Raw genomic sequence first — 12,181 nt, 5'->3', positions numbered from 1 at the left:
ACTAATTTTGCCTCTTTTAAAGTCACATGATCTGGGCACCAGGTGGCATGGTTGTTAAGGCACTGGATCCCACATGACCGATTCTGTGGTTCATGCCCAGGATCTGGCAGTTTGAAAAATACACACTGGGTATATGTGTGCACATGTCCAAAATCCCAAGAGGAGAATGGCAGAGAAGGGATTGTGACTTGGCCATTCCCCCTGGGAAGTAATTTCTCACTTTCTGTCTCTCTTTTTCTGACTAGCTAGTGTACATACCCTATAGCTAAAAGCGGGGATAGGGGTGTGTGTGTGTCACATGATCTAATTTGGATAAAGTGTTTAAGGCGATGGGGGAGGGAGAGGCTTAACTCTACAAATAGTGAGTGCTTTTAGCTTTCAAATTACATCTTGCATTAGATAAGGATAAACCAAAAGAAAAAACAGAGAACCACTTGCCTCCAGCCCAACCTTGGTTCAGCATGGACTGAATCATTTCCTTTATCCGCCAGCTGCTGCACTATAGCTTAAATTATAACAGAGAGCCTTTCTCGGCCCTGGAGGGTTGAGGAGAGGGAACAGTCAGTGGGAGGAATGAGCAAACATTTGCTGCCTTTCTAAGTCCTTCCCAGAATTAACGGGCCTACAGCTGCATTTCTACGGCAGCACTTCATGTGTCGACAGACTATGAGGATGGTTTGAAAAACTGAAAGGGGAGGACTGAGAGAGGTCTGTCTTCGCCCCTCTCGTTGTTGTTATTAAGATCCTTGCTGGCAATTTCGTTTGTTGGTAATCTTTGCTGTCTCACGGACACCGAGTCCTGGAATTAAACTCTGGCCAGCAGGCTGTTAGTTGGTCAGGAAATTCCAAATGGGTATAAATAAATTCTCCTCAACAGCTCCTGGGCTCTTTGCCTGCCAGTGTGTGTAGTCCCTTTAATGTCCAGGGAACTATGCCTGAGCCGTGGCTTCCTGCTTGCTGAAAATCACAGTTATTTTGTTTCTGGGTGGGTAAGTAAGAATGCCCAAAAGAAGAAAGCAGCGAGAGCATGATGTCGCGCGGGGGCTGGTGAAACAGGGGTGCAAACTCAGTGTGTCATGAGAAATATTTACTCTTAGTCCAAGCTGGAAAGGGTTTGCTATTTTGGTTCATGAACATTTCAGCTTTCGCTATGGCTTTAGCATCAAGATGGCATTGTTGTTGGATACCAGGTTGCACGTGTATGCCAAGGTTTGAGATTTTGACTTTATGGTGTACTTAAATCTCCGAATTTTTTTTTTTTTTTTTGGTTGATAAATCCATTTCTAATTGGGAGTCGCTCAGTGTGCCTCAGAGCTGGTTTCTTTTTCTTATGTAAACACTGTAAAACAAAATAAAGGCTAAGATTCATACAAACTACTACAGCTTTCCACCTCCAACGCCCCCCAAGACTGTACCGTTTTGCTAGAAAAGCCTTTTTGTCCCAAAGTTGTAGCTTAGGCTGCTGCTCTGCTTTCCCCAGGTTAGCCTCTGAACGGGCACTTTTCCCGGTCGCTCTTAGAGCAGTGTGTTATTTTTGAAGCAAGTCTAGAAAACAGCGGCAATCCCTAAGCTGTTCTCTCGTGTGCATGCCCGGCAAATTTGGGCTGTATTTCAGCGGCGACCCTTTAAATTACCCAGGGGACCTCCAAGCGCTGTGGCCTAGGCTGTGAGAGCAATCCTGAGAGGCACCCCTGGCTATTTCAAGACAGCTTTGGGGTGAAGAGTTGCTGTGTCTTCTGACTGGCACTGAACACCGGAGAAGAGGGCCACTATGCAAACCGCAAGCCGCTGCCACCGTCACGTGCCTCCCTGGTACAGCGTGCCCTTTATTAGATACAGGCCTTCCCGTTCCCGGGGACAGTAGCCCTTTCTGCTTCCTTCCCCCTCGCTCTCACCTGCAGCCTGGCTTCTGGTCTCTGGAGTCACTCGCAGAGGAGAACTCACATACGGCCCTTGGGGATCACCAGGTCATGCCAGTGAGGGCGCAGCAGGAAAGGTGCTACTAGTGTGACAGCAAGCAAGGCCACCGGCTCTGTCTGCCTGCGCTCATCTGGCCTGGCAGCTGTTGCAGTTCACGTCTTTCTTCACACAGTCACGGAGCTTGCCGTGTTCATGAAATTTTGTGTGAAGTATCACCAGTGGTTAGTCGTCATCTGTTTCTTTGTTTTAGGGTTTTTTAGAGAGGTTTTTTCTATAGGGTACATGTGCTCGACAGACAGAGTGTGGAAATCACTACCACCACCACCACCACCACCACCACCCCGGAGCAGGGATGGTCACACTGCAATCTCTTCTCCTCCAGTCCCCTCTTGGGATTTTGGGCACACACGTAAACACGTCCAGTGTGAGTTTTAAGCTGCTGGGTCCAGGACTCGAACTGCAGTTGACTACATGGAAGTCCACAGATACAACCATTATGTCATCTACTGGTCCCAGTGGTTAGTCATAGTCTGGAAGCAACTTTGGAAATCATCAACCCCCCTATTTAATGCATGGGAACCAATCGTGTCACTGTGTTATCTGAACCCCAGCCCTGCTTCCTGCTTGCCCAGTGCTTGTCCATGAACTAGGAAACATTCATAGCTCCTGTTCTTTTGTAAGTCCATTCATTTGTCTCATCCGTGAGTGGGAGAGACAAAGCGACCTCCCAACCAGTTCCTGATGCCACAATTCACCCCCAACCCCACTCAGCCCCAGAGCATGGCCACACACATACCCAGCACACTCAGAGGTGTCTCTGGACATGAACCTGAACTGTCCCATGTGGGTTAACTTCACAGAGTATCACATTTCACTACTGGGTCACTGTCTGGCCCCCTAGATCAGTTCTTGTTCTATGGAAAGAAATTATACCTTCCTCCAATTTATGCAAGTCATTCCAAAGGGCTGCCCCCAAGACACACTTGTGGTTCTGAAGAGTTGTGTCTGCACAGGTGTGGCTGAGACATGATATCGGTAGGTTAGCTGTACTAAATCCGTTTTCCACCTACAGTACTTTCAATGTACAATGGATTTGTTGGGTCATAACCCCATCATAAGTTGAGGAACATCTATACTTTTGAAAGTTGAGGGCCCACTGGTGTCATGATGGTTAAGGCAGCTGGGATACCACATTGCCAACTCTGGTTTGAGTCCCAGACTCAGTGATTTGAAAAATACCCTCGGTATGTGTTCATGGATACCCAAAACTCAGAGAGGAGAAGGGATTGCAGCATGGCCATCATCCCTCTCTCTCTGTCTCTCTCTGGTGACACACGTACTGTATAGGAAAAAAAAAGAAAAGGTGGAAAGTATGTCTATTTCTGTTTTATTTTGTTTTTCTTCTTTCCTGTGCATAGCTGATGCTGAACTAGAGCTCCTCTATCCCTAATCAGCATCCGTCCTCCACTCTCCCCAAGCCCCAGTGTGCACACATACACATGCACATTCCCTACAAGGCCTGGCCAGCATCTCCCCCACTCACCCTACGAGGCAGAAACCAGTATAGACCTCCAGACTTTAGCAGACTCACTTGATTTTGAAAGAGAGCTGCAAAGCCCTTCAACCATGGCTTTATGTGTATGTATGTTGCAGTGGGCAAGGTGGAAGGTGGTTCTCAATCATCCCTGGAGTTCTAGAGCTACACGCTTGACCAAACAGCGGATGTTTCAGTCATTGCAATAGTAATAGTAGACCCTGGGTATCACTCTATAGGCTCCTCAACACAGTGACTCTGGTACTAGTATTTTCCTGATTATGCAGTTAATATATAATCCAACTTGCCAACAGCTGGAAAGTGGCAAAACCAGGATTCAAACTCAGCAGTCTAGCCCCAGAATGCCTGCTTTTGTTCACATGTCCTCCTCTGCCACTTATATATGGGGAGATATCTTGGTCAAGAGTTTCCATTCCAACAGTATTAGGCATGCCATGTGCTACACCATGCCAGGCACTAAGGGACCAAAAAGTCAACACTGCTTGGTTCCTCTCACCCAAAACACCAGTAGTCTGGTGGGGGAGACAGGTGTGTGCCCACTAACCATAGATAGCATAGGCACAGTGGTTTAAGAAGAATGGAGGGCAAGGAGGGACCAGTTCTGTCCAGGACAGAGCGGTTAGGGGTAAGCAAGGCTTTTCAAAGGAGGGAATATTTGCATTGTGCCCCTAAGGACCATGCAGCTAAGTCTCACAGGTGTAAAGTTCTAGGCAGGGTAAGGAAGGCAGGAGAGACAGAGGGAGAAAAGGTAGGTAGGCTTGAAAGTTGCTCAGGGTGTGGAGGTTTAGGGTTGAGAGGAAACACGGAGGTGCTGGACTGGATCTAAATTGTTGAAGATTTCTAATGTCACAGAACAGAGCTCTTAGACTTTTTCCTTATAGTAGGCTTCATGGTACATCAGCCTGCAAGTTTCCTCACTGAGAGGCTGTGCAAGTTTCCAAACAAGGGAAGCGTTCTCAAAAAGTCTGTAATCCAGGCGAGCCAAGACTTCAGCCCCTGAAAGCAGGCTCTTTATTGGCAGAACGAGCACCAGAAGCCTGAGCATTGTTCCCTGGTGACTCGCTGACCGCACTCACAACCCCACAGACGTCAAAGGCACTTATGAAGGATGGAGATACACACACACACAGACACACACACACACACAATTTATTTAGAAACAATTTCAAGCTTACAGGAAATGTGCAGAATCTCATATTCTCATATAGCTCCCTCACCTAGCTTTAGATCCCTAGAAGTTAATGTCTTTGTTTTCTATTTTTGCCATAGGACACATGCACTTGCCAGATGGAGAGATGGAGAGAGAAAAGGAAAGTGAGATATTACCCCTGGTGGTGGTGGTGGTGGGGGGTGGCCGTGCTACAATCCTTTCTCCTCCATTTTCTTCTCAGGATTTTGGAGACACATTCACATGAGCCCAGCATATTTTCCAAGGTGCTGCATTCAGGACTCAAACCATGCTGTTGGCCATGTGGGATCTAGCTGCTTTAACCACAATGCCACCCGACTAGCCCCAGGTTAATGTTTGACCAAATTTGTTCTCTTTCCACATATGCATGTGCATCTGAAACAATCTGTCTTCCCTTTTGTGATGTTGCGTTTTTAAAAGACAGACCTCATGGGACGAGCAGATGGCATAATGGTTACATTGTTGGATTCACATGTAGTTGACGGTGGTTCGAGTCCCGAACTCAGCCACTTAAAACTCACACCGGGCGTGTGTGCATATGTGCCCAAGATCCCAAGAGGAGAATAGAGGAGAAGGGATTGTGGCTATCACCTTGAGGGGGGTGATTTCTGTCTTCCTGTCTCTATTTCTCTCTTTCTGGTGAGAGTACATGCCCTATAGAACAATCTTTTTTTTTTCTTTTTGCTATAGGCGTGTGCACTTGCCAGAAAGACAGAGATGGAGAGACAGAAAGTGAGAAATCAACCCCCAGAGGGGATGGCCATGCTGCAGTCCCTTCTCCATTCTCCTCTCAGGATCCTGGGCATGCACGCACACACGCCCGGCATGAGTTTAAGCCACCAGGTCCAGGACTCGAACCATGGTCAACTACATGGGAGTCCAGTGACATAGCCATTACACTAACTGCTGGTCCCTCTCTTTAAGAAAAGAGAGAGAGACCTCACATGCTGCAGGATGTTTTTTGAGCAGAACTCATAAGTGTCTCCAGACTCAGACCATGTCTTCTTGGCAGGACATGGCAGAAGTGATGCAGTGCTTTCTTGGTTCGTTCGCAGGGTCACATGGTGTTAACTTTGGTCACCTGGGTCAAGGTGGTTGCCTGTTGGCTTTCCCATCATAGTCACCATTTTCTCCTTGTAATTGATCAGTTATTTGGTGGGCGGGGATGTGTTCTGGGACAGACCCAGATCTTCTTCTTCAGTAGTTAATCTTAACCCACTAGCCTTAGTGTCCACTGTTGGCTCTTGATCAGCCACTCCGGTCTGATGGCTGCTACATAGCAACTTTCTCTTTCCATAATTCCTTCTATATTTATGAATTGGCACTCCACTGTTTTTCTTACAGCATTACAGCTCCCTAGTTCATTCTCTGGATGAGTGTTACTTTCATTAATGATGTTTTGGTGCTCAGATTTGGTCCAGATTTGACCAAAAGGAGTCCTAAAGCGTTTACAAGTCAAATACACCCCTGCCGATGGCTTTAAGTAGCCAGGCTGATGTGTACTGACCGTTGGAAATATTAACTGGTACTCAGTGGGATCAGAATTCTGGATGCTGTCTGCACCTCGGGTGTATATGTGGATCCCCTGCAGCAAGATCCTGCTCAGTCAGGCAGAGTCACAGGCAGGTGGCTCCAGAGGCGTGCTGACCTGAACATCAGCTCATCAGAGACCATCTAGTGGGTAGATGTTTTGGATATTCTTTAGTTCCCCTGGACCCTATCTGCCATAAGCTGTCCTTGTCAGGACCCTGCCCTGGCGTGAGTACAGGACATGAGGGGAGGAGGTCACGTGCTGCCCCCTTCGCCTTCTGCCTCCACAGAGACACTTGCTGGCCACTGTGGCCAGCAGCTCCGTGGCATTTTCCGTCCCCTCTTCCTGAGCTAGAGTTTGAGCACGGAGCGAGTCTGCATTCTGTGTCTGAACGCACTAAATCAGAGCCCAGATTCCCTCAAACGTCCTCTCTGCTTTGTCACTGCCATCACTCATGCCATGTCTGTCCCGCCCAGGTTAGATTTATCATATACCAGTAACCTTCAGAAAAGGAAATACCATCATTTTTCTCCACAGTGAGTCATCCCTAGATCTAAAAAGAAATATTTTCTTTTTTAATAGCAGAATGAGGTAACGGATAAAGGCCCGACTGTTGAGTCCAGAAACCTGAGCTAGTTTCCAGCTCGGCCCAGAGTAGCCGAAATATGTCAGGCCTTCTCAGTTTTCTCCTAAACATTGAGGGGCAAGGGCCGAGTGGGGTCAGGCTGACCATCCAGATGAAGGCAGTATCTAAGTCCTGGTGGTTTAATAACCATGGGCAGCACATGTCATCTGGTTGAGCAGGTAAAACTCACAAGGTACAGAGGAATTTATGATGTTGAGGGAAACATTCATGGGGACTTGAATCATCCGTAGAAAACCTGATGGAGGATACTGAAGACAGCTTTTACTACCCCCACCCCATGATAGAGCCCGTGAGAGAGAGGAGCACCCTCCACAGGGCAGCATCACAGTCCCCCTCCTCCGGTCCTCCAGCCCATTGGAGCTTTTTTTTTTAAATATTCATTTAATTCCATTTGTTGTTATTATTATTTTAAATTTGACCAGAGTGAGAGAGAGAGAGAAAGGGAAAGGAAGAAAGCAAACCACCAGGTCCTGGACTTGAACCGCAGTTGGCCATGTGGGAATCCAACACCCCTGCCAGCCCCCAGCCCATTGGATCTTGAGCACTCACACCCATACCAGCATGCTTCAGCATAACCGAACTGTGGATGTGAACTGTAGTTGCCACATAAAACCCAGCTTCTCTGAAATAGCACATTACCACTGCAACAGGGAGCCAACTCTGAAGGGAATTTTAATACCACGCTAGCATCTAGCCAAAACAATCTTATTAAATCGCAGATCTGATCATTTAACTCCCTTGGTAAAATCTTTCCATAATGACTTCCCAGTGCCTTAGAAACCAAAACTGTGACTGCCAGAGCTCCCCCCACTCCCCACCCTGCCAGTAACATAGCTTGCCCCAGCCAGGGGGCCCTGCTCTGTTCTAGCATAAAGCTTGTATTTTACTTCCAAGCACTTTCTACAGTTGTTATTTATGTATGCTTTAGCATTACTAACCCCCCTGTCTCCTCCTGTAGTCTGTAAGTTCTGCCCGGCAGGCTCTATATCTATTTTCCTCAGCACCTAGCAATGCTTGCTGCATGGTAGTACTCAAGAAAATATTTACTAAATGAAAGAATAAATCCACCTTTGAATCTCACAGTCACATTTTTCTTATTTCAGCCATTGAGGAAGCATGGGAATTCCATTTGTGGAATGTGGGAAGAGGCAAATTTGGAATAGAGAGCCAGTATGGAAAAGGGGTAGTAATGGAAGACAGTGGAAGAAGGGGAGATACTATACAAGTTAAAATCTGTGGGGACAGGTTAAAAAGAACAAGTGAGGGACCAGCAGATGGTGTAATGGTTATGTAATGGACTCCCACATAGTCAATGCTGCTCAAGTTCTCGACCTGGCGGCTTAAAACTCACACCAGGAGCATGTGCATGTGTGCCCAAAATCTCAAGAGGAGAATGGAGGAGAAGGGATTGTGGTATGGTCTCCCCCACTGGGGAGCGAGGGTGAGTCTCTCTGTCTGTCTATCTCTCCGGTGAGCACCCGTACCCTATAACAAAAATTCCTCAAAAAATAAAAGGACAAATGAGATCAACTGTGTGAGACTTGAAGATTCAGGGAGAACAAAAAGGAAATAGGAAGAGTTATAAATGTGAGCAACATCACATTATAACTTAAGCCATATAAACCATAATCCTGAAACATTGCAGTTCTGTTAAATACAGTGTCAATTGGCTCAGTATTTTTTATGAATTCTTGGCATATATTTTTGCTTTCTTTAATGTTATTTTATTTGCAAAAGGTACTTAGGTGGTTGTTTGAAACAGCGATAACTCCAGGTATTGGTGAAATTGAGATACGCAGTATAAACTCAGAGGAAGGATTCAGACGTTTTAGAACAGAGCCTGACCTTCATTCAAATGAAGGAATGGGAGATTTTAGCTGGAAGGGAAAAGAAATAACTGAGAAGTTTTAGAAATAACTCTTCAGTAAATGCGAGAGCAAGAAGAAATCTCATCTGCCATACATTCTTTTAAAACAGAATCAGGGAGTCAGCAGGTGGCATGGTGGCTAAGGCCCTGGACTCCCACATGGCCGACTATGGTTTGAATCCCAGACCAGGTGGCTTGAGGATCACAGCAGACACGTGTATGTGCATGCCCAGGGTCCCAGCAGGAGAATGGAGGAGAAAGCATTGTGGCATGGCCATTCCTTCAGGGGATGATTTCTCATTTTCCCTCTCACTGTTTGTCTGGCAAGCACATGTGCCCTATGGCAAAAACAATGAACAAAACAAACCAAAAAATAAACATTAAAAACAAAAACAGTTTAGGAACACTGAAATGGCTGCCCTTTTTAGTGCCTCTCCTCTCTTTTATTGTTAAGGTTTTTGGATTGGGGCATGTGCACTTGCCAGAGACAGTGAGAGGGAATGTGAGCATCACTCCCCATCTCCAGGGGGATGGCCATTCTGCACTCCCTTCTCCTCCATTCTCCTGGGAGTTTGAGCATGTTCACGCGCACGCGCACACACACAGAGTGTGAGTTTGAAGCAACTAGGGACTCAAACCACAGTGGGCCATATGGGAATCCAGCTCCTTAACCACTTCACCACCTGCTGGCGGCTGCCTTTTCTCATGTTTGGAATGGAGAGGAAAACTCCTTGGGACTAAAGGAGTTGCATGCTGACAGTGTCATCAGGAAACCCATTCGGAAGGACACTGTTCCGTTTTGCTGTGTTCTTAATACCACTTTTCCATTCCTGGAAAAGCTAATTTGCTAACTCAGTTGTTTTCCTACTCTGAGTAATTAGCTTCATGAACACGTCCCTCTCTCCCCTCTCAGCCTTGGCTGACGTGGAATCTTTATAACTGTCTCAAACCGCAGGATGTTTGCACTCTGCCCTTTTAAATGTGGCAATCTCTGATAAATGTGCTTCTCTGGGGCTGGCTCGGATCTACAGGCAAAATCTTCATGCTTTGTGTCAGAGGGGACAAAAGGTTAATAGGAATTAGCAAAGTTTTCAGTTTCAACAGCCAGATGGGATATCAGGTGAAGAAAAACACAAATGGCGTGTGAAGGTTGTGACACGTGGGTGTCATTATTTTTCACGTCACTGTTAGTCGGTAATTGGGCCTAGAACGTGCAGCAGTGAAACCAAAACAAAGAAGTCAGGGTGTCCTGGTTAATAGAGAAAGTAATCACTGCAAAAGTCTTGTCCATGTAAAAGTCCACTAGCATATTATTCCAGAAACCTCCAGTGATTTGTGCTCATATTAAAGACGGGTTCATTGTGACAGAATATGTGCAAAAGTATTAAGTAGTTTCTTTTTTGCTTTGAGAGACTTTTTGCTATAGAGCGAGTACACTCACCAGAGAGAGCACGAGAGAGATAGAAAGCGTGTCTGGCAAGCACATGTGCCCTATGGCAAAAACAATGAACAAAACAAACCAAAAAATAAACATTAAAAACAAAAACAGTTTAGGAACACTGAAATGGCTGCCCTTTTTAGTGCCTCTCCTCTCTTTTATTGTTAAGGTTTTTGGATTGGGGCATGTGCACTTGCCAGAGACAGTGAGAGGGAATGTGAGCATCACTCCCCATCTCCAGGGGGATGGCCATTCTGCACTCCCTTCTCCTCCATTCTCCTGGGAGTTTGAGCATGTTCACGCGCACGCGCACACACACAGAGTGTGAGTTTGAAGCAACTAGGGACTCAAACCACAGTGGGCCATATGGGAATCCAGCTCCTTAACCACTTCACCACCTGCTGGCGGCTGCCTTTTCTCATGTTTGGAATGGAGAGGAAAACTCCTTGGGACTAAAGGAGTTGCATGCTGACAGTGTCATCAGGAAACCCATTCGGAAGGACACTGTTCCGTTTTGCTGTGTTCTTAATACCACTTTTCCATTCCTGGAAAAGCTAATTTGCTAACTCAGTTGTTTTCCTACTCTGAGTAATTAGCTTCATGAACACGTCCCTCTCTCCCCTCTCAGCCTTGGCTGACGTGGAATCTTTATAACTGTCTCAAACCGCAGGATGTTTGCACTCTGCCCTTTTAAATGTGGCAATCTCTGATAAATGTGCTTCTCTGGGGCTGGCTCGGATCTACAGGCAAAATCTTCATGCTTTGTGTCAGAGGGGACAAAAGGTTAATAGGAATTAGCAAAGTTTTCAGTTTCAACGGCCAGATGGAATATCAGGTGAAGAAAAACACAAATGGCATGTGAAGGTTGTGACACGTGGGTGTCATTATTTTTCACGTCACTGTTAGTCGGTAATTGGGCCTAGAACGTGCAGCAGTGAAACCAAAACAAAGAAGTCAGGGTGTCCTGGTTAATAGAGAAAGTAATCACTGCAAAAGTCTTGTCCATGTAAAAGTCCACTAGCATATTATTCCAGAAACCTCCAGTGATTTGTGCTCATATTAAAGACGGGTTCATTGTGACAGAATATGTGCAAAAGTATTAAGTAGTTTCTTTTTTGCTTTGAGAGACTTTTTGCTATAGAGCGAGTACACTCACCAGAGAGAGCACGAGAGAGATAGAAAGCGAGAAATCACTCCCCAGGGGAGATGGCCACACTGCAGTCCCTTCTCCCTCGTTTACTTCTTGGAATTTTGAGTGCACACAGACACGCACCCAGCATGAGTTTTAAGCTGCCAGGTCTGGGACTCAAACCACAGTTGATTATGAGAGAGTCCAATGACATAACCATTATGCCATCTGCTGGTCCCTTGAGAACTTTCTCATTTTAGTGGCTTTTTCATCACTGTGTCTCTTGAATGTGTCATGGCCCCACTAGGAAATGGGAGACTTGAAGACCACAGCTTCTATGAGCAAAATTGTCACTTGTTCTCTGTGAATCGTTGACTCGGCTCGCTGTCCTCAGCACAGGCTTCTTCAGCCTCAGCTCTGTTGACTTTGGGGCTGGATACTTCTTTGTTGGGGGTGGGAGAGGGGCTGCCCTGTGTGTTGTTGGCTGTCAGCAATAGAACAGTGCTTGATGTATAGCAAGTGAAGATAGATAAGCAGGCAGGTAGGTAGATAGTTACTAATGTTTTTACTGTCAATATTGATGATAAATATAAACTGAATATATGAATAATTTTTACTGAGTTCACACTGTACATAATTTATGTACTATTTTAACTAAGCTCCTCAAACTTGGTCTTCCCCTCCCTCTGTCTAACTCACACACAGTTGTCAAGGCAATCCTACCTGGCACCTTTTGGCTTCTAGCACTGGGCCTGGTGAGCAGTCCAACAAGGATGAAGGAGACAGGATTGCCCTGCTCCAGGCACTGAGCCGCGTGGCCTTTTCTGTACTCACCCTCCTCCTCTCGTCCACCCTCACCTTTGGTTCAGCCACACCACGGGCTCCCCCTGGCTCTCCTCTACCATC

General features: G+C 46.3%; 1 protein-coding gene across 7 annotated transcripts in view; it reads left to right on the top strand.

Moving 5' to 3' along the window:
• Positions 1-12,181, top strand: part of KANK1 (KN motif and ankyrin repeat domains 1) — a 145,808-nt gene that overhangs the window by 102,273 nt on the left and 31,354 nt on the right. The window contains exon 1 of one of the 7 annotated variants that reach the window (XM_006152451.1): positions 6,323-6,341. The exons of the other annotated variants lie outside the window; for them this stretch is intronic. The gene's annotated coding sequence lies outside the window, so the exon portion shown is untranslated. Of the gene's footprint in view, positions 1-6,322; positions 6,342-12,181 lie in introns of those variants that run through there. 7 annotated transcript variants of the gene reach the window in all.

The sequence above is a fragment of the Tupaia chinensis genome, unplaced genomic scaffold (assembly GCF_000334495.1).
Source record: "Tupaia chinensis unplaced genomic scaffold, TupChi_1.0 Scaffold000354_1, whole genome shotgun sequence".
Lineage (NCBI taxonomy): Eukaryota > Metazoa > Chordata > Mammalia > Scandentia > Tupaiidae > Tupaia > Tupaia belangeri.
Note: the sequence above shows the minus strand (reverse complement) of the source record. Positions and strands in the feature narration are given on the sequence as shown.